A 26,014-nucleotide genomic window follows, 5' to 3' on the forward strand; every position below is an offset into this window, starting at 1 on the left:
GCATCTTTTCATGTGCCTTTTGGCCGTTTGTATGTCTTCTTCAAAGAAACGTCTATTTAGATCTTCTGCCCATTTTAAAATTTATTTTTAGTCTTTATTTTTAATAAAAGTATTTACAACTATGGCCTTATTTTTTATAGGGTTTTGGTGACAGCTGATAAATTTTGCCCTTGTTTGAATAATTTTTTTGTCTTTCAGGTTTTTTTGAGATATAATTGATATATAGCGCTGTATAAGTTTAAGGTGTACAGCATAATGATTTGACTTACATCATGAGATGTTTATCACAATAAGCTTAGTGAACTTTCCTCATCTCATATAAGATATAAAATACAAGAAATGAACAAAATATTTTTCCTTGTGATGAGAACTCTTAGGATTTACTCATTTAACAACTTTCATAAATAACATACAACAGTGTTAATTGTATTAATCATGTTGTACATTGTATCCTTAGTACTTATTTTTCTTATAACTGGAAGCTTGTATCTTTTGACCACCTTCATCTAATTCCCCCTCCTCCACCCCCCACCTCTTGTAACCACAAATCTGATTTCTTTTTCTATGAGTTTTTTTGTTTGTTTGTTGAAGTATAATTGACCTACAACACTATGTTAGTTGCCCATGGTACACAACATAGTGATTCAATATTTCTGTGCATGTTAAAATGATCATCACATTAAGTATAGTAATGATCTGTCACCATCAAAGCATTACATTATTGTTGACTATATTCTCCACATTGTACATTTCATCCCCATGGCTCATTTATTTTGTAACTAGAAGTTTGTACCTCTTAATTTCCCTCAGCTATTTCACTCATCTTGTTTTATTAATATTATAATTATCCTATAACTTTCTATCCAGTTAGACCCAACATTTATTCTGACTGTCCAGTAGTAACTGGAGTGTAGAGAGGTACACATGTTGATGCAAATGTGTTCATTATATTATTCCAATATTTCATGAAGTCTTGGAAACTGAAGATGGCAAAGGCTGAGAGGGGCACACTAAATTCAGGGTAAGGTGGGAGCAGTAGGGGGGGGGGCCAGAACATGCAGGGCTTCTTAGGACACACAAATGAGTCAGAATTCTGTTCCAAGAGCAGTGGGTAGCAATTGGAGAATTTTAAGGATGGTGCCATGTCTTATGGTTGCTGCATGAAGAGTCTATCAAAGGAGGCTAAGACAAAAGTTAGGGAGATCAATTAGGAAGTTATAGAAGCAGTCAGAGGTGGGAAGAATGATGGATACTTGGGCTAAGGATGTGATGGTAGAAATGAGCAAATTGGATGAAGAAGAGACATTTTGAAAGTAGAGTTGATGGAATTTTTGTTAGATTAAATATGGATTATGCAGGAAAGGAAATAATTGAAATAATTCCTAGTTTTTGGCTTGAGTATTGGATGAACAGTTGGCCACTTAGGGGAATGGTGAGAGCTGGGAAAATAATGTTTTGGGGGGAAAGAAGGAAAGAGTGAGATTTTAGCCACCTTCATTTAAGCTATGTATAATACATGTAAGGGATTTTATTACCCACTTCTCCCAATTTCTAACTTTAAAAAATCTTATATTTGTAAATTCAGGCTCTTGTATACAGTTTCTAGTTATGTAACCTAGGGCAATTTACTGAACCTCTTTGTGCCTCCATTTTCTCATCTGGAAAATAGGGATAATAATGGTACCCATCTTGTAAGTTTTATTGTTGAGATTAAATGAATTCTCACAGTAAGAGTGTCTAGCAAATTCGAACAATGAACAGAAGTTATTACTATTACAGTTGGCTTATATGTTTGATCTTTGAAATTTGCTTGGGAAATTTGCATTTCATTTTTCTACTTATTTATATTATTACTTAGAAAACTGTGTTTAATAGATTCAGGGTATTCTACCATAATTCTTTTAAAACATTTTTTTATTGAAGTATGATTGACGTGTAACATTCCATTAGTTTCAGGTGTACAACATCATGATTTAACATTTGCATACGTTGTGAAATGATCATCAGAATAAGTCTAGTTTCTATGGTCACCATCTATCACCATACAAAGTGACAAAATTTTTTTTCTTGTGATGAGAACAACTTTCAAACTTGCAATATGATATTATAGACTATAGTCACCATGCTGTACATTACATCCCCATGACTTATTTATTTTACAGCTGGAAGTTTGTACCTCTTGATCCCCTTCATCCATTTCATCCACTCTCCAACCATCCTCCCCTTTGGTAATCACCAGTCTGTTCTCTGTATCTATGAGTTTTGTTTGTTTTTTAGACTCCACATATAAGTGAAATCATACAGTATTTGTCTTTCTTTGTCTGACTTATTTCACTTAGCATAATACTCTCAACTTCATCCATGTTGTTTCAAATGGCAAGATTTTATTCTTTTTTATGACTAAGTAATATTTCATTGTATATACATATACCATATCTTCTGTATTCACTCATTTGTCAATGGACACTTAGGTTGTTTCCATATGCTGGCTATTGTGAACAATCCTGCACTGAACATAAGGGTGCATATATTTTTCCAAATTAGTGTTTTTGTTTTCTTCAGATAAGTACCCAGAAGTGGGATTGCTGGATCTTATGATAGTTTTAGAGAAAGCTCCATACTGTTCTCCACAGTGGCTGCACCAATTTACATTCCCACCAACAGTGCACGAGGGTTCCCTTTTCCCCACATCCTTGCCAACACTTGTTTTTTTGGTCCTTTTTTGATAATAGCCATTCTGACAGATGTGGGGTGATATCTCATTGTGGTTCTACCACCATTCTTTTTTTTTCTTTTTTTTAAATTTATTTTTGGCTGTGTTGGGTCTTAGTTGCTGCACGCGGGCTTTCTCTAGTTGCGGCGAGCAGGGGCTACTCTTCGTTGCGGTGCACGGGCCTCTCATTGCGGTGGCTTCTCCTGTTGCGGAGCATGGCCTCTAGGCACGTGGGCTTCAATAGTTGGAGCATGTGGGATCAGTAGTTGTGGCAAGTAGGCCCTAGAGTGCATAGGCTCCAGTAGTTGTGGTGCACGGGCTCAGTAGTTGTGGCTTGTGGGCTCTAGAGCGCAGGCTCAGGAGTTGTGGCGCACGGGCTTAGTTGCTCCGCGGCATGTGGGATCTTCCTGGACCAGGGATCGAACCCGTGTCCCCTGCATTGGCAGGCAGATTGTTAACCACTGTGTCACCAGGGAAGTTGAGCCACCATTCTTTTATAGAATACTTTCCAATAGTTAGGTTTTTATTTTTGAATTAAATCTTGACCACTATGCCTTCTAATTTTTTCCAGAAGGGCATGTGACTCTTGTTTGTTTATTTTTAGACCTGACATATGAAGAAATATTCTGTTGCCTTCTCACACTGGAAGCATCTTAGCCGGGATATCAAACTTTTAGTTCACAGACCAGACTTCTTCCTGAAAAATGTGTGTGGCTATGGTTCTATTACCTCGGACCTTTCTTGTTTAAAAAAAAGCCAACTGGATTTCATCTTTCTTGTAGCTAACCTGTGTTTTCTGTTTAGGTATTTAATAGGATGTTTTTCCTTTGTCCTTATATTTCAACACTTTATGCTAATGCACATGTCTCTGTGTGGATCTTCTTTCATTAATTTTCTCTCAGCAACATAAGACCTTGAAGGGCAGCAAAGCTAGCGAAAACCGTCAGGTTCCTACACCAACAGATGTTCTTTCACACATTAAACCAATGGCATTCATGAAAGCATACCTCCAGCAAATACTGCCATTGACTTCTCCCTATCTCTGTTCACCCAGGAAGCAACGTGCAATCACCAGTACATCTTTTTTTTTTTTTTTTAAAGGTTGTTGACCAAATTCTTTTCTTTTTTAATTTTTATTTATTTATTTGTTTATTTATTTATGGCTGTGTTGGGTCTTCGCTTCTGTGCGAGGGCTCTTTCCAGTTGCGGCAAGTGGGGGCCACTCTTCATCGCGGTGCGCGGGCCTCTCACCATCGCGGCTTCTCTTGTTGCGGAGCACAGGCTCCAGACGCGCAGGCTCTGTAACTGTGGCACACGGGCCTAGTCGCTTCGCGGCATGTGGGAATCTTCCCAGACCAGGGCTCGAACCCGTGCCCCCCGCATTGGCAGGCAGATTCTCAACCACTGCACCACCAGGGAAGCCCCACCAGTACATCTTTATTGCTCCTTTACTTTCTGGGATATATAGCTTCAAAACAAACATGTGGTTGGGGATATAGTACTCTGCTGGTCTCAGAGAAGACACCATCTGCCTAGGAGAAGGGAAATGGCCTCTTTTCTAATTAGTAAAGGGTGCTGGGTCACTGACCTGGATGGCCATAGAAGGGTCTTTTCCTCTCCTTCTAGGTAAATAGGGCTGCTCTTTTTCAAGAGGTAAGAATATGGCTAGGCTCTGAATTTTTGTGCTTTTTATCAGATTCGCTCCATTTATGAAAATTCGTCCCTAACTCTAGCAATAGATAATTGCCTTTGTTTTCATTTTGCCTGTGTCCGTGGGAATTAAATGGGAGCTTGGGACAAGCCGTTAGGAGTGGTTTCCTTGACACACCATTTTAAACTGCAAAGTCTCTTTGATTTTAATTTATACGTCAGTGTTTCCATATTGCCCAGTCTCAGAAAAATGTTTCTCAGAATTTACATGCCATTTTAGGTCTCTATATTTTTTTAGACTAAACATGTTTTCTGTATTTTTTAGGCCTCAAACTGCAATTTACATTATCTGAATTGTTTGCCTACTTAGATCACATTCTCTAGACAGTGCTCAACTCTTTACTAGGCTGCAGATAAATAGGCTTATACACAAAATCTTCTATTTATAAAATCTCTCTTTGGGATAACAGCATGCCTTTTGCAATTCATAGATCTCTTCTAGCGTGGATGCCCTACAAACATGAATGTTCCCCTAAAGGAATACCTAATTTACAGTGATGTACAACATATATATTGGACATCATATATATGGTATATATATTACACAATAATGTTTATTTTTATTTGTTTTGTTTGAAAGAAATTTGCTCTCATATGTCTATAAATTTGATGCCAGAGAAATCTTTTATGCTATAATAATATCTGTGAATCCTACCAATTGTTCATTTCATCTCTGTGTCCATTTCTCTGAGTATATGAAATGGAGGGAAGGAAAACATTTTATTTCAACCAGTAGAATTCAAAGTAGGCAAATGTGGTGCACTCAATTTCTTAGCCCTTTACCAAAAAAACAAGGTTTTCCATTAACAAAAGTGTGATAAAATAAGGGAAAGTTGCAGCCCAGAGCAGAAGGTCTAATGTGAAGAAGGAGGACCCTAGAGAGGGGCTTCTCTCTTATTCTGAGCACAGACTCTAGGGTGGCCCAGACTCAGCTGTCTTCTCCCCATCACCACCACACCTCATGTCCCCATCTTGTGCATTGTTTGCTTCTCAAAAAGGGAGTTTCTTTAGAAAGTGTACATATAAGGCCAAGAAATTATTTTTCTCCTTTCAAAATTCTGTACCAAAAGTGCCTTCCTTTATCTTTTTGATGTCTTTTAGAGCATATATATAATTTATTTTTAAAAATATATTGTATATAATTTAAATTATATATATAATTTAATATATACATATAATTTATTTTTAAAAATATAAATATCTGGGGGCCTTTATGTCAGTTTTGGGTTCCATTCATTCATTCTTTCTTGCAACAAACACTTATCAATCATCTGTAAGTTCTAGATGTGACCTTGACCCTGGAAGTTCCACAGCGATTGAGGCATCATTACGGAACTTAAGGGCTTTATATTTTCAAATGGAAGACAAACATGTACCAAACCAATATAATGATCTATACAATAAAATGTTATAAGAAATTTAATTGAACCATAGACACAGATATTGGGTACCATGGGGCACAAGGAAAACTGGTCAATGGTATTAGAATGGGGGTGGAAGGTGGCTTTGAAATGTTGTAAGAGAATCCAGACCCCAGTAGTTTTTCATATCACAGTGCTTTTATGGATAGGTGTGAGTGTTCAATTTTAGTGATTTCATACTTAGAAAAAATAGCCTGAACGCTTCTCATACTGATTATTGAAGAAGAAAGTATACTCAGCTAATAATACGCTAGATGCAAATGCTGAGATTCATGCCTCTCCCTTCAGCATGCTTCGGGGGAACACTCTAAATAGTTGAGATTCTTAAAAAGCTGGGCTATCTAGTTGATCCATATTTTTCTATAAATATTACAAAACACAAAAGATGGTGTCTATTTTGAAGAAGAAATAGGAAAGCCTGTGATCCTTTTCTACCGCTCCGAGGATACGGATACTCTGAGTTGCATAGAATGTATTTCCATTTCCTCACCGAAAAAGATAATCTAACATTTTGAGAAGCCCTGGGAAGTAAAAAATTTTTCTTTTGGATACTTTTTTATTAGGTTAAAACAAAAAAACAAAAAACGCCCTTTCAACTTTGTTGAAAATTTCCCCTGAAAATATACTTTTGAACACTGATTACATTTTTGTCACGCTGGAAAATAGCATGATTTCACTCCCTCTACCCTATGGCTTTCCAGTGCAAAAGCAAGAATTACTTTGTGGGCCACCACCATGGGGAGAAAATGGCTTCTCTTGCATGGCATAACACAGCTTCAATCATTGCAGCTCTCCCTCACCCTTGCTTAAGTATAGCTCAGGAGCTAGGTGGAGTTGTTGCTAAATGGGAAGCACTGTTTTCCACAGAGAGCTTGTGGGACACCCAAGTAGGCCACCACGGTGTTAGGGAGAACCAGAAAAACAAAGGTATGAGGCCTCTTCTCCCACTGCACCCTCCAATTGCAGGGCTATCAAACCAGAGCCCTGAATGGGCCAGTGGCTGAAGGCTTTGGGGTTTGGATGAGAGAAGGAACAGGAGGGAGGAAAGCAACGTTACAGAAAACGGATCCAATTAAATACCCAAAGCAAGTTCAAGATGTTTCAAAAGATCTCCTGGTGAAAAAAAAGAAAATCCTGTTTTGCTTTCCATGAAAAGTTCATGAAACAAAACCTAGGAATTTCTCACAGTGCACGCAGGCGGATGGGTGTTTCCACTTCAGAGCCAGCTGAATGAGAGACAAGTGATGTGGAATACTGTTTCTGCGAATAGGAATATAGGGTACGCTTAGATGCTCCGGAACCCTTTGTCCTTACGGCCTTCTTTTAACATGTAGCAAGCTCTCCTGAGGCAAAGGCAATTCTCAGAAGCTCAGCCTGGAAACTGAAGACAGGATATCAAGGGGCAGATTAAAATTTTGCCTTATCTGTAAGCAGAGCATCTGGCTGATGATCTCACTGCTCAGAAAAAAGTCACTTCGGTTTAATAAACATGTTTGGCTGCAGAATTCCCTTGAAGGAGTTCCCTGAGCATTCCTTGGGTATACATGGATTGTTGAGTTAGACCCCCTTTCTGAGGTATGAGGAGCTGCATCCTCTTGTGATGGCCAGTCTCTCTACCAGCATCCCTGAGGGAGACTAAGTCGATCGTTTCAAACACACCGGAAAGAACTCGCAGTACAGTGTAGTTGTTTGTTGCATGGGGGCTGGTGGGAAGTGCACAGATGGGTAGTCAGAAATTGCACAAAGAGGATGTTTCCGAAACTTCCAAACAGGCTCCCATCCCCTTCACTCCTTGCCTAAGTGTAAGTGAGCGCAGGCAGCTTCCCAGAGGTTTCAGATAATCAAGACACCATTGGTAGGAACAAGAAGTTATGAAAATAGTTTCTGCTTTTCACGTTGCGGTCTGATTCCTCTCATTCTTAAGTTAAGGGTCATTCTGCTTTTTTTTCCTCCCTTTGTGCTTCTCTGCCCAACCACTTTTCACCCATTCAACTTCCTGCTCCTCTCTTGCATCCAGTTCTTTGTGTGACTTGGCACCTCGGGCCTTCACATGTCTGGAATACTTTCTGAGCAAATATTTTATTGAATTTCCTAAAAATACACAGGTAGAATGAAAATAGGGCCATGTAAATAAAGGCAGTGGCGTGCTTATGTTTACTAGAAAACGTGCAGAAATATGCTGGTGTAGGATTCTCTGATTCTGTCTCCACTCTGATTCTTTTCAGTGTTAAAGATGCCATTGGACAGAAATAAACTCACAGCCATTTTTACTTGATTTTCTGAACACCAATTTCTGTCGTAATATATTTTCTGAAGTTCAGAACAGTCTGTTCTTCCATAAAGCGATGGTTGCCTTCCTCATAAATTCCCTGTTATCAAAAAAAAAAAAAAAAATCACATGATGAAAGAGTTGCTTCAGTGGAAAAGATATGGTTCAAAGTTAGAGAAATAAAGTTAATTTTTCTAGTGGTAATGTAAATAAATGGGTGCATGCTTTAAAAAATACCTGTATCATGCTTAGATATATAATCTAAAATGTATTCAGCAAGTCAGCATCTGATTACATCTAACTTTTCCTATTGTCACCAATACTTAGCCCAGCATCTTCATACATTTAATCATTATTACTTTTGTCATTCATCAGTAGGATAAACCAAGTGAAAAGCCACTAGCCAAAATATCTGTGTCATTAGGGCAATGGCTTTCTTCTCACCCAGGTGCTAATACCTGTTCACAATTGTCCTGTCACTTAAAGCAGTCTCGTACAAGCAAATCACGCTCTCTCATTAGTCAGGTTCATTATATCTCCTCGGTTTTGTGGAAAGTTGGACTGCATTTATAGATGCAAAATGGAAGCCCTGAGTTAAAGTTAAATATAAGTTGATTTTGGATCAAAACAAGCAGGCTTTTTGAGGTTGAAATGTTATCTAACTGTTGACATTCACTGAGGATCTTTTATTCCTTTTCATGCTATAAACCATTGAGACAGGAGCCAAAAATGGTCTTTCCTAAGGAACGCTCCATCTTTCTCCTGGGACATTTATTTCTGTTTTATTTTCATCTTTTCTTTTTAATGGGATTCAAATGCTAACTTTGTATTTGCCTATTTATAATTGTTTAGAACAGCACATTAAAAAATAATGGGGCAATGACTATGTCTCAAATTCTTTTTTTTAAATTTATTTTATTGAAGTATAGTTGATTTACAACATTGTGTTAATTTCTACTGAACAGCAAAGAGATTCAGGTATACATATACCTATACATTCTCTTCCATATTCTTTCCCATTATGGTTTATCACATGTCTCAAATTCTGGTGGATACACTTTTAAAGTATATTTGCAAGTAAGTTTGTAGTACTGTGAAGAAGCTGCACAGATTTAATGAGGGTGAACCAGGTATTACTAAACAGCTTTTCCAAAAAAGGGAAGCAAGCAAAATTCCTTTTTTCTCCTCCTAACTAAAGAGACAAGTTAACTTGCCAAGTGAAAACTCGAAGTCCCAAGAAATACCCTAAACACAGAAAAATAAGCACATAGATGAATGCCTCCCCTTTTCCTCCTTGGTTTGAGGCCGACTGACAGCACCAGGTGGCAGCCCTCGGGAGCTGCCCGCTGCAGATGCCCTACCTCACAGCCAAAAGCTGGCAGGAATTAAGCAGAAACATGTACTTCCTGTGGAGGGCAACGGTCAGCAGGTGGGATTCGCAGGCAGACTGCATTCGGAGCCCATCCTCCTGTGTGGTCATCTGGGCTGCCTTCCACGTGGGCACCCAGGGCCCGGAACAAGACATTTGTTCAGCATTCTGTTGGAAGCTGTTCAAATGCAATTATGCTGTATGTCGTTGCGGAATACATGACTTAGAGGTTCCACACAAATTGAATTTTGAGGCCAGCTTGAAATTACATTAGATCTGGGGGCTTTGACTAAAGCCTGTCTGAATCCCCCCTGCATTCCCCTTAGGGTCATCTTTCTTTAATCATTCACTAATGTTTTTCCGGTTAGGTCACTGATGAATAGATGACATAAGTCTCCTCCCCCCCCCACCCTTCCTTTTTAGTATTGTACATAACGTTTTATTAATTTGTCCTTTTTGGCTGCTGTCAAGACAGCAAATATGAAACTGATTTCCGAACCCCAAGAAATTGACTTTTCTCATTCTGCTTTGTACCGTTAAGTCTCAAAGGCAAAGAACAATGACCAGAATGTGATAAAAGTGAGGTGCTCTGATGCTTAGCTGTTGTCTGTAAGAACACTTTTATCAACAGAGAGACACCAAAAGAATTAAACAGATTCGACTCATGAGAAAGGTAAGAACTTGCCCCTCAGGCTGGGAAGCACAAATGCCCATTCTCAGATTAATAGCATCCTGTGTCTCTGATGATTACTTCATTTTTCTTGATATCCTATTAAAGCAATAAACGACGAATCTCAGAAAATTGTTAAAGGTACAGCAAAGTTAGAAAGCTTCCTCCATCCTTACATTGTCTCTGCAAACTTTAGCAGGTCGTGTAAGTATATTACCAATGCATTTGTTAGGTTGTAAAATTTCTCTGATAAATTATAGAGTCGGCTAAGCTATGCACAATAGCTTTATTTTCATCATTCAATCAAGAATCTATTAGGAAACTTTCATGAGGAAGGTACAGCTCATGATGTCCTCTACATCCTGTCATCAGAAGAGCTTAGTTAATAATATTCTAAAGCTGGGGGAAAGTGATGAATGGTTTGGGGGAAATTTGTTGGGGGGAGAACTCAGAAGACACTTGACAGAGACTGCTGGGTAGCCCGCTTGACAAAAACTGATGTTTCAGCAAACTTGGCATCAAATCATATTTCTATAAAATATAAAGTAAGATGTATCTCATTTCCCGTTTATTTATTTATTTATTTTAGCTTCTTTTTTAATTAAAAAAAACTTTTTATTGAAGTATAGTTGATGTATAATGTTTCAGGTGTACAGCAAAGTGATTCAGTTAGATATATATGTATATACACACATATATATCTATTCTTTTTCAGATTCTTTTCCATTATAGGTTATTCTTTTCCATTATAGGTTATTATCCCATTAGTTTTATATTGCATTCATTCAAGAAACATTTATTAGAGGGCTACTATGTGCCAGGCTCTGGGTTGAACACTGGAGAGAGAATGATAAATAAGACACAGTCTCTGGCCTTAAGCAGATTATGGCTGAGTAGGGGAGACAGACACATAAATAAGTGAGTTCAAAGCAATGTATGAGGCACCAGGGTACGGGGTTAACTGGTGGCATAAAGAAGGGACTTCTCAGCAGTACCTGGGGAAGTAGCTCCTTCAAATATCTCAACTGTTTCTGTTACAGCTGTTAAAATGATCAAGACTCCTACTTTCATTGAAACATTTTTGAAGTTTAACATGCACACACATACACACATTGTGTGCATATGTATCCATGTATGTGTACATACTGGCAAATGTTCACTAAGTGAACACTTATGTACTCTGTCCCCAGATCCACAAGTAGAGTACGAGAAGATTCTGGAAGCTCCCTTGTTCCCTCTCCCATTGCCACTCTCTCCAAAGACAGTGAGTCTTCTGTCTTCTAACACCAGAGTTTACTCTTGTCTGCTTTTAAATTTTATATAAAGAGAATCATACAACAGGCCTTCTTTGATATATGGCTACTTTTCTCAATATTATATTTGTGAGATTCATCCCTGTTGAACAAACCAGTTGTAACAACGGTTTGTTCCTTCTCTATGATATACAGCATTCTATTTTATGAATATATCACAATTTATTTACCCACGCTTGTGTGATGGAATCTGGGTTGTTTCCTGTTTGGGCTGTTGTAAATATTGTCTCTGTGAACATTCCTGCACACGCCTTTTGGTGAACATATGCATTCATATCTATCGAGTATATACCTAGGAGTAGAATTTCTGGGTCATAAGGAATGCATATGTTCAGCTCTCATAGATACTGCCAACCAGTATTCCAAAGTGGTTTTTAGCAGTTTACATGACCACCGTCTACATCCTCGAGTTCCATTTGCTCCACACCCTCCCCAATGCTTGGCATTGTCTGTTTTTTCCACTTTAGCCATTCTCTTGGCTATATAGTGGTCTCTCATTGTGGTTTTATTTATGAAACCTGGGAGTTTTTAAATTATAAAATCAGAGATGTGTTCCCACAGACAACTGCTCTGAATAGAGAGCTGGAAAATTTTTGGAAAGGAAGAGGTTCAGTAATTTAATCTGCTGTCTGTGGGACTTTGAGTGCTGTGGTATTGTTGCAATACTCAGAATTGTGAAGCATCTCCTCAATTCATGCCTCCTCCATAGTTTCTTTCATTTCATCATTCTGCTTTTGACCTTCCCGCTGGCTTCCTCAAACTTTGGGAATAAGAATAAAAATGATGGTAATAGCTGACAATTTTGTGGGCTACTATTTGCCAGGCACTGTTCCACAGCAGTTTGCAGGTACCCTCACAACAATTTCGTGAGTTAGATAGTGTTATTCCCTCCATTTTATGGGTGGAAGAATAAGGCACAGAGATGGTGAGTAACTCATCCATGTTACGCAGGAAGTCTTGGAGCCTGGATTTGAACTGGGGTGGAGAGACTCTGAACCCAGGGTCTTGATCCTTATACCACCCTGTGTTGGTGGAGCTTGAAGCCTGCCCCTTTTCTTTCCAGTGCGTATTTGTATTTTTCGATAGAAACAGATTAGAGAATCATAGCTTCTTGATAGATATTCTCATCTAAAACAAATGCTCCATCAGTTACGGGAGACTTATTGGCAGTGTCCCCTGAGCTGTTGTTAGATGCTATGGTGCATGTAAGGTGAGGAGTTTAATAAGATTCTGCCCCTTGCATAGAATCCATAAACTTCCAAGTTCTTTTCCATCTATGTTCTCACTTGATCTTCATGAAAGTCAACTGAGGAGAGAATTAAGACTGAGAAGTGAGTTGCCAAAGGTCAAATGGCAAGTGAATGGCAGAAGGAGGAACTGAGCCTAGATTCAGATCCTGGGTTTTCCTGATGAACTTCAGTATGTGATGCGCAGCGTCAAATTTGAATACTAGGTGAGAAAAACGCAAAGGGTAAAATTCTGTATAATCCAGGCCAAAAGTTTCTCCAGGTTCTACGCATGAGTGTATCTCTTAACTTTGTGAGCGCAAACCATCTATGCTGATTTTAATTTGCATTTGCATATTTTAATTGGTTTTCTCCCCAAGTTTCTTGTCTATTGTTTGGAGGGGAGGGGTTGTGTTTTTAGTAGTACTGATATCTAAATGGCTTCATAAGGACTAAATTCAGTGATTGAATTACTAATGAACAGAAAAAATATATGTATATATAAGTTTGACTTAATAGTGAATAATAACCAATAACCAAAAAATTAGTACAGTCCTTTTGTGTTTTTGGAGTCATAAAAGTCTACTCTTTTAGATTAATTACTACAGAAATCTAAAGAAGAATCTCTTATTAGTGACTTTTATGCCATCCAGTGGACGACTCTGTAATTTTCCTAACACTTATTCACTAAAGAAAACAAACTTAATTTCCATGTGCCACCATGTTGATAAATGTTGCCTCTAAAAAGGGCATTAAGTATTTCAGTGCCACCCACCATGTAAACACCTATGTCATATGTAACTTCCAGACTTACATCTGTAATGTTGACAGAAAAGGCGGGGTCAAAATTAAAATGTGAATCTTGTGGGCTCCACCACAATGATATTCCTTGTTTCCTCGCAAGAACTCCTCTGAAATCAGAAAAACGCGTCTTCCCATCCTTTCCCCACATTTTGCAAGTGGCTCATAGAATTTTGTTGGAATTTGATAGGAGTCTCTCTTCTCAACTGTGTACACTCTGCGCCCATGGAACCCCAGGAATCACCCACTTCTTTTTCATATTTGAGACTCTTCTAGGACATTAATGAAACCAATTAAGGGTGGTGTAAGCAGCATTTAAAAAATAGAATAGAAAATAGAATAGAATAGAAAATGTAGTGCCTACCATTGTGGCATGAAGCTTGTTTCAGTTGGACATGCATGGAAGTGTTATGATACTGAGTCCTGATGTGAATATATTTCTTACCATGGTTGTGTCTGTGCCAGTTATTTACCTTTTGTCTCTCAACTCCAAATCCACCCTCTCTACACTGCTCTGTAATGTTGGCATTGGGATTCTCCTGTGTTGTCTGGCTCTTGTTAGGTTCTGCAAGTAGGAGGTGCTAGAGAGAGAGGAGAAGGTGGGAGGAGGGGAGAAGGGGCTTCCTTTCTGTTCTTCTGTTTCCCTCAGCATCGCTCCAGTGACAGCATCAGCTCCAGCCTCCAACTTCTCTCACCTTCTTTCAGGTCTCCAGCAGTAGAGGTACCAGCCCAAATCAGACAGTGCACCTCCTCAAATGTATGGCGTCAGCTCCTCAGAACCCTTCCTGCAAGATCCCGGTTCTAACCACCCCACCTCTTATTCTTTGTTCCCCCTCCCAGGACTAGGTAGCTGATCGCTGCAGTTATTATCTCCAGATATTATTTTAGTGCTCCCTTTCTGCTCTTTCTGCCTTTCAACACGGTTAACCAATTCCTTGTTTTAAATCCCTCTGTTTGAAATACCCACAGGGATTTTCATTTTCTTGACTAAACCCTGAATGAGACATAGTAAAAAAAAAAAAAGTTGAACAGCCATTGCTTTGGGCATTGACTCTTCAGTCTTTTGTCACTCGTATAATGTGTATCACAGCAACTTGAGCACCTTGGTAAGATGCTTGGCTCACTTTGCTTTTTTTCCAAAAGCATAAAAAATGCGTACAGTGTAGCTCATTTGATTTTAGAGTTGAAGGCATCTCAGCATTTATCTTGGCATTATGACATGGGATATAAGATTATATCTAGGAAGGGGCTAAAGAGGAACTGGTACCAGCTTTCCTAACACTTAGGTTATCCCAGCTGCAAGATGCAGTGCTGTGTTGGAAAGTTTTGGTGTCTATAACTGTATTACTCCCCACCCTCCGACACACAAATGATGTGATGAGTCATTTACATTCACCCTGGGCAGTGGCTAGTGTTTGATTATATGAATCCAGGACACCAAGAGAAGGCTACCATCTTTCACTTAGGAAGAGGAACTGAGAGATCCAGCCTGTAGCCATGGTTTTCATCTGGCTGGCAAATACATTTTGTTTGGCCCACAGAGTATTTTTTTGAAATGTGAATTAGTTGCCAAGGTGTAAAAAAGATCAGATTTCCAGGGTCTCCAGGAACTTAGGGAATACTGGATCTTCATTCCCTCAGGGTACCAAGTACTGTATGGGGCTTTTTTTTTTTTTTTTTTTTTTTGTCTAGTTGCCATAATCCCCCTAGTCCTTTATACTTGGATTTTTATTCTTTCCTTTATGTTGCCTGCCTGGCTCCTGTGGGCATTTGTGTTTTGACTATTGACCTAGAAGAAGCAAACTAGGCTGATGGGGGCTGGAGACAATGTGGCTTGGGAAGGAGGGAGGAAGAGGAGAAGTAAGATAGATAAAATAGATGCAGACTTCTTGGAAGAGTGAGCTAGGAGGTATCAGACAGCTGCCAAGGGAAAGGGTACTTGGGAACGTGTGAAGGAGAGTAAATGTGCTATTTATAAAGTTGTGCTATATCATCTACCCTGACTCTCCGTCTGCCCACAAGAATATCAGTACAACTACCTTACTGGAGTTTGTGTGTTTGTGTGTGTGTGTTGCTTTCTTCTATGGCCAGATCATTGACAATGGGCTAAGACAGTCGTAGAGACAGGTGGAACTAGAGGAGAAATGGCTCAGGAAAGCCCAGGCACATATTTTCTGAGTGATTTTTTTTTTTAAAAAACGAGGTTTTTGAAGTCCATACGTATGGCTACCTAAATATTTGGTAATAGAAAATTAATTTTAATTGATAAGCCTCATTAACTTTAGTCAGTCAAAAATAGTACTGCAAAAATAACATTTCTCAACTGTTGCTTGATGGCATCACTGCTTTTTCACTTAACTTTTCCTTGGTTTTAAACACTTATTAGAACCATTCACCACTAGGTGTCAAACTTTTAAATGTACATTAATTTATAAATAAATGAAGTATAAGTATAATCTATCTACATATAAACATAAACCATAAGGCGGCTTTGAAATGCATGGGTCCACTTACATGCAGATATCTTTCCATAGTAAATACTGTAGTGCTACACGGTCCATAGTTGTTTGAATCCACAGATGCGGAGGAACCGCAGATATGGGGGTCCGACTATAAATTATACTAACCCCCCCTTGTTTAAGGGTCAATTGTATGTAGAGAATTATAAAACTATATGTATAAAATAATATAGAACTATATATAATTATATAGAACTATATAAAACTATCTATAAATAATCCGGCTTTAGTGACATAGTTGGGAATGTGTACCTTTGCCCTCACGAAGTTTTGTACTTTCTCAGATTATAAATACATACTGAAGTTGTCTTAAAAAAATAAGTAATAATGTAAAGTCATTTAAGATCAACTATAATCCAGTTCCAGAGGTAATCAATGCTAAAATTTGGGTATCATCAACTAACATTATAATCAATAGGGAAAAACTGAGAGCTTTTCCCTTAAGAGCTGGCACAAAGCAAGGATGCCCACTCTCACAAGTTCTAGTCAACATAGTACTGTAAGTCCCAGACAGAACAATTAGACAAGAAAAATTAGACAACTCCACAAAAAACTGTTAGAAATAATGCGTGGATTCAGTAAAATTGCAGGATACAAAATCAATATACAAAAGTCAGATGTGTTTCTATACACTAACAATGTACTATCCAAAAAGGAAACCAAATAAACAATTTCATTTACAATAGCATTGGAAAGAATAAAATACTTAGGAATAAATTTAACCAAGGAGGTAAAAGATCTAAACACTGAAAACTATAAAATACTGATTAAAGAAATTGAGGAAAACATAAATAAATGGAAAGATATCTTTTGTTCATGGAATGGAAGAATTAATATTGTTAAAATGTCCATAGTACTCAGAGTGGTCCACAGATACAATGGAAAATTCCAATGGCATTTTTCACAGAAATAGAAAAAACAGTGCTAAAATTCATATGGAACCATAAAAGACCCTTAATAGCCAGGGCTATCTTGAGAAAGAAGAGCAAAGTTGAAGACATTATACTTCCTGATTTCAGATTACTGACATTACAAAGCTAGTAATCAAAACAATTTGGTACTGGCAAAAAACAGACTCATAAACCAGTGGAATAGAAAAGTGAGCCTAGAAATAAACCCGTACATTTATGGTCAACTAATCTTCAACAAGGGCCCCAAGAATGAGGAAAATATAGTCTTTTCAATAAATACTATTGGGAAAACTGGCTAGCCACATGCAAAATAATGAAATTGGACCCTTACTCTGCACAATACACAAACAGTAACTCAAAATTGGTCAAAGACTTAAATGTTAAGTCTGAAAACTGTAAAACTAGAAGAAAGTATAAGGAAAAACCTCCTTCACATTGGTCTTGGCAATGATTTTTGAATATGGAACAAGGAACAAAAGCAAACATGAACAAGTGAAACTACACCAAACTAAATAGCTTCTGGAAAGCAAAGGAAACAATCAATAAAATGAAGATGAAACCTATAGAATGGGAGAAAATATTTGCAAACCATATATCTGATGAGTTAAATCCAAAATATATAAGGAACTCATAAAACTCAATAGCAAAAAACCCAATTACTTGTTTTAAGAAATGGGCAAAGGACCTGAATAGACATTTTTCTGAAGAAAATATACAAATGGCCAACAGGTATATGAAAAGGTGCTCAGCATCACTAATCATCTGGGAAATACAAATCAAAACCACAATGAGATATCACCTTACACCTGTCAGGATGGCTATTATCAAAAAGACAAAAGGGAACAAGTGTTGGTGAGACTGTGGAGAAAAGGGACCCTCTGTGCACCACTGGTGGCTCAGCTATTATGGAAAACAGTGTGGAAGTTCCCCCCAAATTAAAACTAGAACTACCGTATGATCCAACAATCACACCTCTGGGTATATATCCTTTAATATTGTGACTTATGATAAGAAATATATACTTGGTATTCATCTCCGTTCCTGATATAGAGTTCCTAAAACCCTTGGAATTTCCTGTGATGAGACCTATAAAGATGTCTTTCATTATGTTAATAAGGTGACTTTTGGAGCGCACCTAAAGATGGGGGCTAGTTGCCAGTGGAGCCAATCATGTGATTAGAGGGTTGGAACTTTCAGTGCTACCCTCCAACCTCCTGGGAGAGGAGAGGGGCTGGAGGTTCAATCAATCACCAATGGTCAATGATTTGATCAATCATGTTTAAGTAATGAAACCCCATAAAACCCCAAAAGGACAGAGTTTGGAGAGATTCTAGGTTGGTGAACCAGAAAGCATCCATGTACCACTGTGCTGAGTGCTAAACTCCATGGGGACAGAGCTCCTTTGTTTGGGATCTAACCCGATGTATCTCTTCATCTGGCTGTTGATTTGTGTCCTATAATATGCTTTGTAATAAACCGGTAATCTAGTGAGTTCACTGGTTTCCTGAGATCTGTGAGCTGCTCTAGAAAGTTAGTAGAACCCAAGGAGGAGGTCGTGGGAACCTCCAAAATGTAGCCAGTGGTCAGAAGCACAGGTAGCTAGTAGCTAGACTTGCAACTGGCAAGTGGGGGGAAGTCTTGGGATACTGAGCCCTTAACCTGTGGAATCTAATGCTATCTCCAGAGAGTATTGGAATTGAATTGAATTGTAGGACACTCAGCTGGTGTCAGAGAATTGCTTAGTGTGGGGAAAAAACCCACACATTAGAGCTGATGTCAGAATCATATATCCAAAGGAAACGAAATCAGTATCTGGAAGAGATATTGTACTCATGTTCACTGCAGTATTATTTACAATAACCAAGCAATGGAAGCAATCTAAATGTTTGTCCACAGATGAATGGATAAAGAAATTCTGGTATAGCTATACAATGGAATATTATTCAGTCTTAAAAAAGAATGAAGTCCTGCCATTTGCAACAACATGGATGGGATTTACCTCACCTCCAATTGTGGGAGGTTTGAGGGGGGATAAGAGATGTCCCATTCTCTTGGTTACAGGAATTGGTTCAGGGCTGGGAGATAAGAAATAAGTCAAACAAACCAGGACCCCAAGCTGGTTTTTGTTCAGATTTCTCTTCCCATATAACTTGAATAAGGGTACATGTAGCCCAGGAAGATCTCTAGGGTAGGACCTACCTGAGACTACCAGGTAGGAACAGGAGTGGATTGGAGAAATGTAGAGAGAGAAACTAGGTCATGGCACAGTGTTGGAACCTTGGGTCAAGGTTTGTCTGAAGCTACTTCTATCCCTGAATTGTCAGTTATGTTATCAATCATTCCCTATCCTATTCAAGCCAGATGACTTTAATTTTTCATTTCTATATTTGTAACTTGAAGAGTCCTTCTGACACAGTGTGTATATGTGCACGGTGTGTGTGTGTTTGTGGGTGTGTATAACAAAACTGCTGTTATCCTGAATATGAAGTTTTTATACTGTTTTCTCTTTCAAGTAATATTACATCAGGAATAATTTCTGATGCCATTAAATAATCCTCAAAAACATGACTTTAATAGTGTATGCTATTGCACAGAAGGGACGTGCCATCTTTTATTGAAATAGTTCCTACTGTTGAATATTTAGGTGGTCTCATAAGCTTTCAAATATTTATGTCAATTTCCTCAATCTCTGTCTACAATTTTATAACATTCTGTTGTTCAAAATGGCCTTCTTCTTGTTTCTGTCTGCTTTTATGAGCCTTATGGTTTTTCACAGACAATAAGATAAATCTATCATGTTCTATCCATCAAGTAATCCTTCATTTTTGCTTAAAATTTTCTTCAAGTGTCACTTTCTTCAAGAAGCCTAACCTTAAAAACATGGCTCAAAACCACTCATTACAATGTCACTGACACATGATCAGTCTTTGCCAAATCACCCAAAGAAAACGATTTCTTGCTTAAAAAGAAGAAAAGTATATGTATCCGGTGAAAACATTCTTCTTGCATTTCCTCACAGTGCTAGTTCCTAGTAGGTATTCCATCAATATAGGACAACAGCAAGTCTGTGATGACTTGTGATAATTTCTAGGTTGATGACTTCTTCCTTCTAAACTCTCACCATTAGTCCATTCTTCAAGATCCTTTATTAATTCCAGAGGCAGTTTATTGAAAGTAACAAAGGACCAGGCATCAATTCATTCTCTTCACAGAGCAGACATAGAAGACTCCAGAAACCAACACAGAGCCCTGGAATGTTGCAAATTGGTGCTGTTTCCTTTGCAACCAGAGGTTTGAACTGAAAGATTTGTAGCATTGAATGGAGTGGGTTTCTTTATTTTGGCAGGCAGTTCCACAGCCTTTGGTAGTGGTGAAGGTGATCATCTGAGCTGCATTTTCTTTCTTTTTACCTTAGAAATTGAGCTCCAGAGGAAAGGAGCTGGTGCCGTTGGTCTCTATGAAGCCCCTTTCCTCTCTTCATCAAGTTTTTAATTTTAATGTAGGCTGCTAAATGTCCTATTTTAATCATTCATCACTTTTCAACTGTGTCATTTCTGATCTGTAAAATGGAGGTAAAATGCTTCACAGAATGTGTAAAATCAAAGGACACCACATATGTGTAAATGCTTAGAACTGATGAACCATTAAAATTTTGTGGGTTAACTTAGAGAATGGAAATCTACAGTGGTTCTGAAGGTTTTCTAAAATGTGTACTTTATTAAGACAAAATGATCTAGAATAGGCAAATTCATAAAATGGAATGTAAACTACTTACACTTTATTAAATAATTAACTTAGGATTATTTATACATGCAACAAAGTGCAAATACTCTTAAATGTCATCGTGATTTCACCTTACCATTACTCTTATTCAGGTATCAACTAAATGAAATTTCTGTATGGACTAGAGCACATTCTTTATTTATCAAATGGGTGAAAATAATCCTCTTCATGTAGCCTATTTTTGTTGTTGTGGCTATAACATTATCACTTACTTGTATTAGTGCCTTAACAAAAACTATTACAGAGACTTCTCAAGTTCTTTGTCCATAATTGCTCACCATTCCTCACCTGTATTTCTGAAGAGGTTTCCTTTCTTAGATAATACATTCAAAATGTACTTACAGCTAGTGTCAGCATCTTCCTGTTCCTTGTTCTAGCTCTGGCTGTGTTCCACTAAGAAGTAAGCTCTGTGAAGGCAGGGCCCTTGCTAGTTTGTTTCTTGTGGGATCACAGTACTTAGAGCAGTGTCTGTCACCTAGTAGGCCCTCAGTAAATATTTTGAAAGGTTGAATGAATGATCACAATTGTAATAATAGCAATTGCATCAATGGTATATGAGTTTTAATTTTCTGTTGGTGTTGTAAAGAATTACTGCAAACTTGATGGCTTAAAACAGTATACATTTATTATCTTATAGTGCTTTTTTAAAAATTTATTTTATTTATTTATTTTTGGCTGTGTTGGGTCTTCATTGCTGCACATGGGCTTTCTCTAGTTGTGGCAAGCGTGGGCTACTCTTCGTTGTGGTGCGCAGGCTTCTCATTGCAGTGGCTTCTCTTGTTGTGGAGCACAGGCTCTAGGCACGTGGGCTTCAGTAGTTGTGGCATGTGGGCTCAGTAGATGTGGCTTATGGGCTTAGTTGCTCTGCGGCACGTGGGATCTTCCCAGACCAGGGCTCGAACCGTGTCCCCGGCATTGGCAGGTGGATTCTCAACCACTGCACCACCAGGGAAGCCCTTATAGTTCTTTAGATCAGAAGTCCAAAAATGGTCTCCCTAGGCTAAAGCCAAGGTGCTGGCAGATTGCATTCCTTTCTGGAGAGTCTGGGGAAGAATCTGTTTCCTTGCTCAACCAAGCAGTCAGTAGAATTCTATCCCTTGCACTTATAGGACTGAGGTTCCTGTTTCTTTGCTGGCTTTCAGCTGAGGGAAGTTCTCAGCTTCTAGAGGCTGCCTGCAATTTTTGGCTCATGGCCTCTTCCTCCATCTTCGGAGAACAATGGAACTTTGAGTCTATCTGAGGTTGCAAATCTCTCTCTCTCTCTTTTTTTCTTTCCTGTCATTACGTCTCTCTCTGACCTACTCTTCTGCCTTCCTTTTCTGTTATTAAGGGCTCATATGATTACATTGGGCCCATCCAGATAATCCAGGACAATATTCTTACCTTCAGGTCAGCTCTTTAGTTACCTTGATTCCCTCTGCAACTTTAATTGCCTTTTGTCATGTAACATAGCATCCCACAGGTTCTGGGGATTAGGATGTGGACATCTTTGGGGACCATTATTCTTCCTGCCATGCTGGATTAAGAACTTTTTACTATTATTCCATTTAATATTCATAACTAGCTTATGATGGAAATTACTATTATTTTTATTGATAGATGATAAAATAGAGGCCCATAGAGGTTAAATAACTTGCTCATGACTATAACACTAGCAGGGGGCAGGCTAAGATTCCAAAATAGTCTGTTTGAGTCAATAACATACATATGAACCATTACCTAGGCATATGGCATTCATATGATTATGATGGGAATGATTCCCCTAAGAGTTGTTCAGTGCACAGTGTGTATAACAGTACGTGGCTTTTCTGACTACTGATATATACTGTCTTTGGTTTTCCCAGTATTGTGGTGGTCGAAATGATGAGATCCCTCTTTATCTTCTGGAGGAAATGAGGAACTCCAGGCTGAGATTAACCTGACAAGGGCTTCCCATTTCCTAAAAAAATTAAACTCCATTACTGACAAACATTCCTTTTAAGTGACTGTTTTACCAAATCACAGCAGCTATTATATAGGCTATACTTGCTGATGGTTTAGCCCAGTACTCTAGTCAATGGTTCAGTCAAAACTTGGGTACATTTTTTTTCTGTGGGAACTGCCTAACTGACCTGTAAAACAGCTCTGACTGTAGTAGGGGGTATCACTAACTTATTTTAAACATGGGTTTTTCCATGGTAAAATAAGCAGTGATTAACTGAATAGATATAAAGCCCTAACACAAACAGTCTCAGACTCCTGTAGCATACTTATAGATGGATGACTTCTATAAACCTGCTCAATTAGCTAGGTAGCAACTGGCTACCATGGAGAAATCCCATCCCCATTTACTGCCCCTCATACCTGCTCCTTCCTTTCTATTCAAATTGTCTTTAGGAATTCCTCCTCAAGTTTCTTATTACCAGAATTGGCCATCAATGAGAAATGGGATGAAGTCTCAGAAATGTGGCAGTCGTGGTTAGCACCAATTAGCCAGAGATCAGGAACATCCCAGGGCACAATACCGTAGCCCAGCCCAAAGAAGTTAGTGTCTCTGCTCCAGCAATGAGGGTATCAAGGCTGCTTTTCTTTCCTTGCACCCCGTGCCCCATTGGGCCAGCTCCTTAGATCTGACTATGCTGTAGTAGGGAAGAATCAGTGGGCCCAGGGATGCAAGAGTGAGATAAAGAAGAGGCGTAGGGATAAAGGAAGTTGCCTACTCCTACTTCAAATGGTGAATTGTGAACAACCATTTGCTGAAACAGTGATCTGCAAGTTGGGGGTGGGTGACTTCTAGGGAATGTGAAGGTAGTCCAATGGGATGTGGGAAGAAAGCATAAGAAGTTCTAATTGTATTTATTTTAAAAGCTATCATATCTTAAAAATATGTCTGATTTTTTGCAAATATACATATATTAGGGGTACGTTATTATAGAAGAGAAATCAAGAAAACTTTGGAAATGAGTGTGCTCAAGCTCAGTTCTCAGTTCCTCTTAATCAGTTTCTAGGATATAGTTCAGTGATGCAAAATATTTTGTACTGTTTCTTTGAGTCCTAGAGGCACTGGGATCACCATGAGAGCAGAGAGGGTTAGCCAGGTTCATTCTTGTTCAATCAGACAGCTTTTCTTTTATTTCTTTTGTATATTGTGGTTCTACATAAGATTTACTTCAAAAGATGAGTTACACTGATTTAAAAAAAAAGTTTATTTAGAACTTTGAACAGGATAGCATGCTAAATTTTCTCTAAGTATAGCCTAAATATAAATATTTTTATATTCCTTATGAAACAATGGCAGAACGTATCCATTGGAAAGAATGAGGCAGAAGTTTGCTTCTACCTAGGATGTAGAAAGCTAGAAAGAATGCCGCCTCTACCCACACAATGGGAAAAAACAGATAACTACAAAGTTACAATTTTTCTTGAAGCCATCAGTGTGCTGATGTTGTGGACCAATCAGGAAATCTGAAATCTAAAGAGGGACACCTCCCCAACTTCCCCAGGAAAGAAAGGATGCCATGATTGGCTTATCTTGGCTGGCAAAGCAGGGAAAGAAGGTGTAAGTGGGTAAGCTGAAATCAGCTAACATTCTGACGAATTTCTAAAGGTTAAGCGTGGCCCAGCTCCAGACACAGGAGACGTTCACGTTCATTGGCAGACTCTTTTCCTTGAACTTTTTCTGAATACTTCTAAGAAGGATTGGGAACAGGGCAGGGTACCAGAGACAGCTTCTCTTGGGGGTGCAAGTTTGATGTGGGAAGATCAGTCATCATTGTGGGAAAAGGCATAAAGCCCTTTATCCTTTTTCTCTCAAAGGGAGCAAAAGCCTTAAGCCACTGGGGACAGGGCAGCAGACATCCATATTTGACCTACTTTAGTTTAATTCATGGCTGGATTGCCATCATGGAATTTTAGTGTAATAGTATGCCTTTATCTTTTAAAAAATAGTCATAAAAATCTACAGGAAAAATTTACAAATAAAAAATATACTCTATACCTGTAACAAAAATTGTCCTGATTGTCTTGCAATTCTACGTTTCCAACTGGAATGATTTCCTGCAGTCTGGGAAATTCCTTTAGTATTTCTTCTAGTGAAGGTTTGCTGGAAGTACATTCTCTCAGCATTTGCTTATCTAAAAAATCTTTATTCTGCCTTCATTTTTGAAGGATATTTTCATTGGATATAGAATTCTAGAATTCTAGGTTGGTAACTATTTTTTTCCTTTCAGCAGCTTCAAGATGTCATTCTCTAGGTCCATTTTCTTCAGTGGTAAATATAGTTATGCTCTTATGTCTGTTAAGAGTGGGTGATGGGGGCAAGTCAATATCAATCTTTATCTACAATGTTTTATAATCTGGAAAACAAAATCTTTCTTTCATTCAGAAGTTCACTTTTCAAGAGAAAATTTCTCCAATAGAGGACTTTTCTTCTCCTCAAGCTTAAACATCACCATCAGGTACCTAGTATACTATGATGTTGAAAAATGAAACAAATTAAAATTGAGTTCCAATAAATAGTATCTGATAGATTTTTTTTAAAAAGATGTCATTCTCTTTTCTTCTGCATTCCCTGGTTTCTGTTGAAAAGTCAGCTGTCAGTCTTATTCTCGTTCCTTTAAATGTTGTGTGATTTTTTCTTTGGCTGTTTTTAAAATTTTCTCCTTCCTTTTGGTTTTCAGCAGTTTGACCATGATGTGCCTTGGTGTGGTTTTCTTTGTATTTACCCTCCTTGGGGTTTGATGAAACTCTTGAATCTGTGGGTTGATGTTTTCACCAACTTTGAAAAATACTGGATATTATCTTTTCAAATATGGCTTCTGCTGTATTTTCTCCTTCTCTATTTTTGTCTCCTTCTGGGATTCCAATTACATGTAAATTCAACTTTTTTTTTTTTTTTTTTTACTGATACCACATTTCTTTTTGTGCTCAGCTCCATTTTATCCAATCTTTTTTCTTTCTGTGTTTCAATTTGGATATTTTCTATTGACCTGTCTTTTAATGCAATTATGCTGTTTTCTGTAGGTCAGCCTGCTGTTATTCAAGGACTTCTTATTTTCAGATATTATATTTTGTAGTTCTAGAGTGTCAGTCTGATTCTTTGTGATAAATCCCAATTTTCTGTTAAAATTCTACATCTTTTCATCAATTTTTTCCCTTTTTTTTATTTGATATATTAGGACTGGTTATTTCAAAGCCCTTGTGTGCTAACTCCTATATCTGAATCATTTAAAGATCTCTTTCCATTATGCTCTAGTTCCTTGATTATTAGCCACATTTACCAGGCTCTCCACAAATCTAGTAATTTTTAATTATATGACAAACATTGTGTG

This window comes from Eubalaena glacialis, chromosome 5 (assembly GCF_028564815.1).
Source record: "Eubalaena glacialis isolate mEubGla1 chromosome 5, mEubGla1.1.hap2.+ XY, whole genome shotgun sequence".
NCBI classification, from domain to species: domain Eukaryota; kingdom Metazoa; phylum Chordata; class Mammalia; order Artiodactyla; family Balaenidae; genus Eubalaena; species Eubalaena glacialis.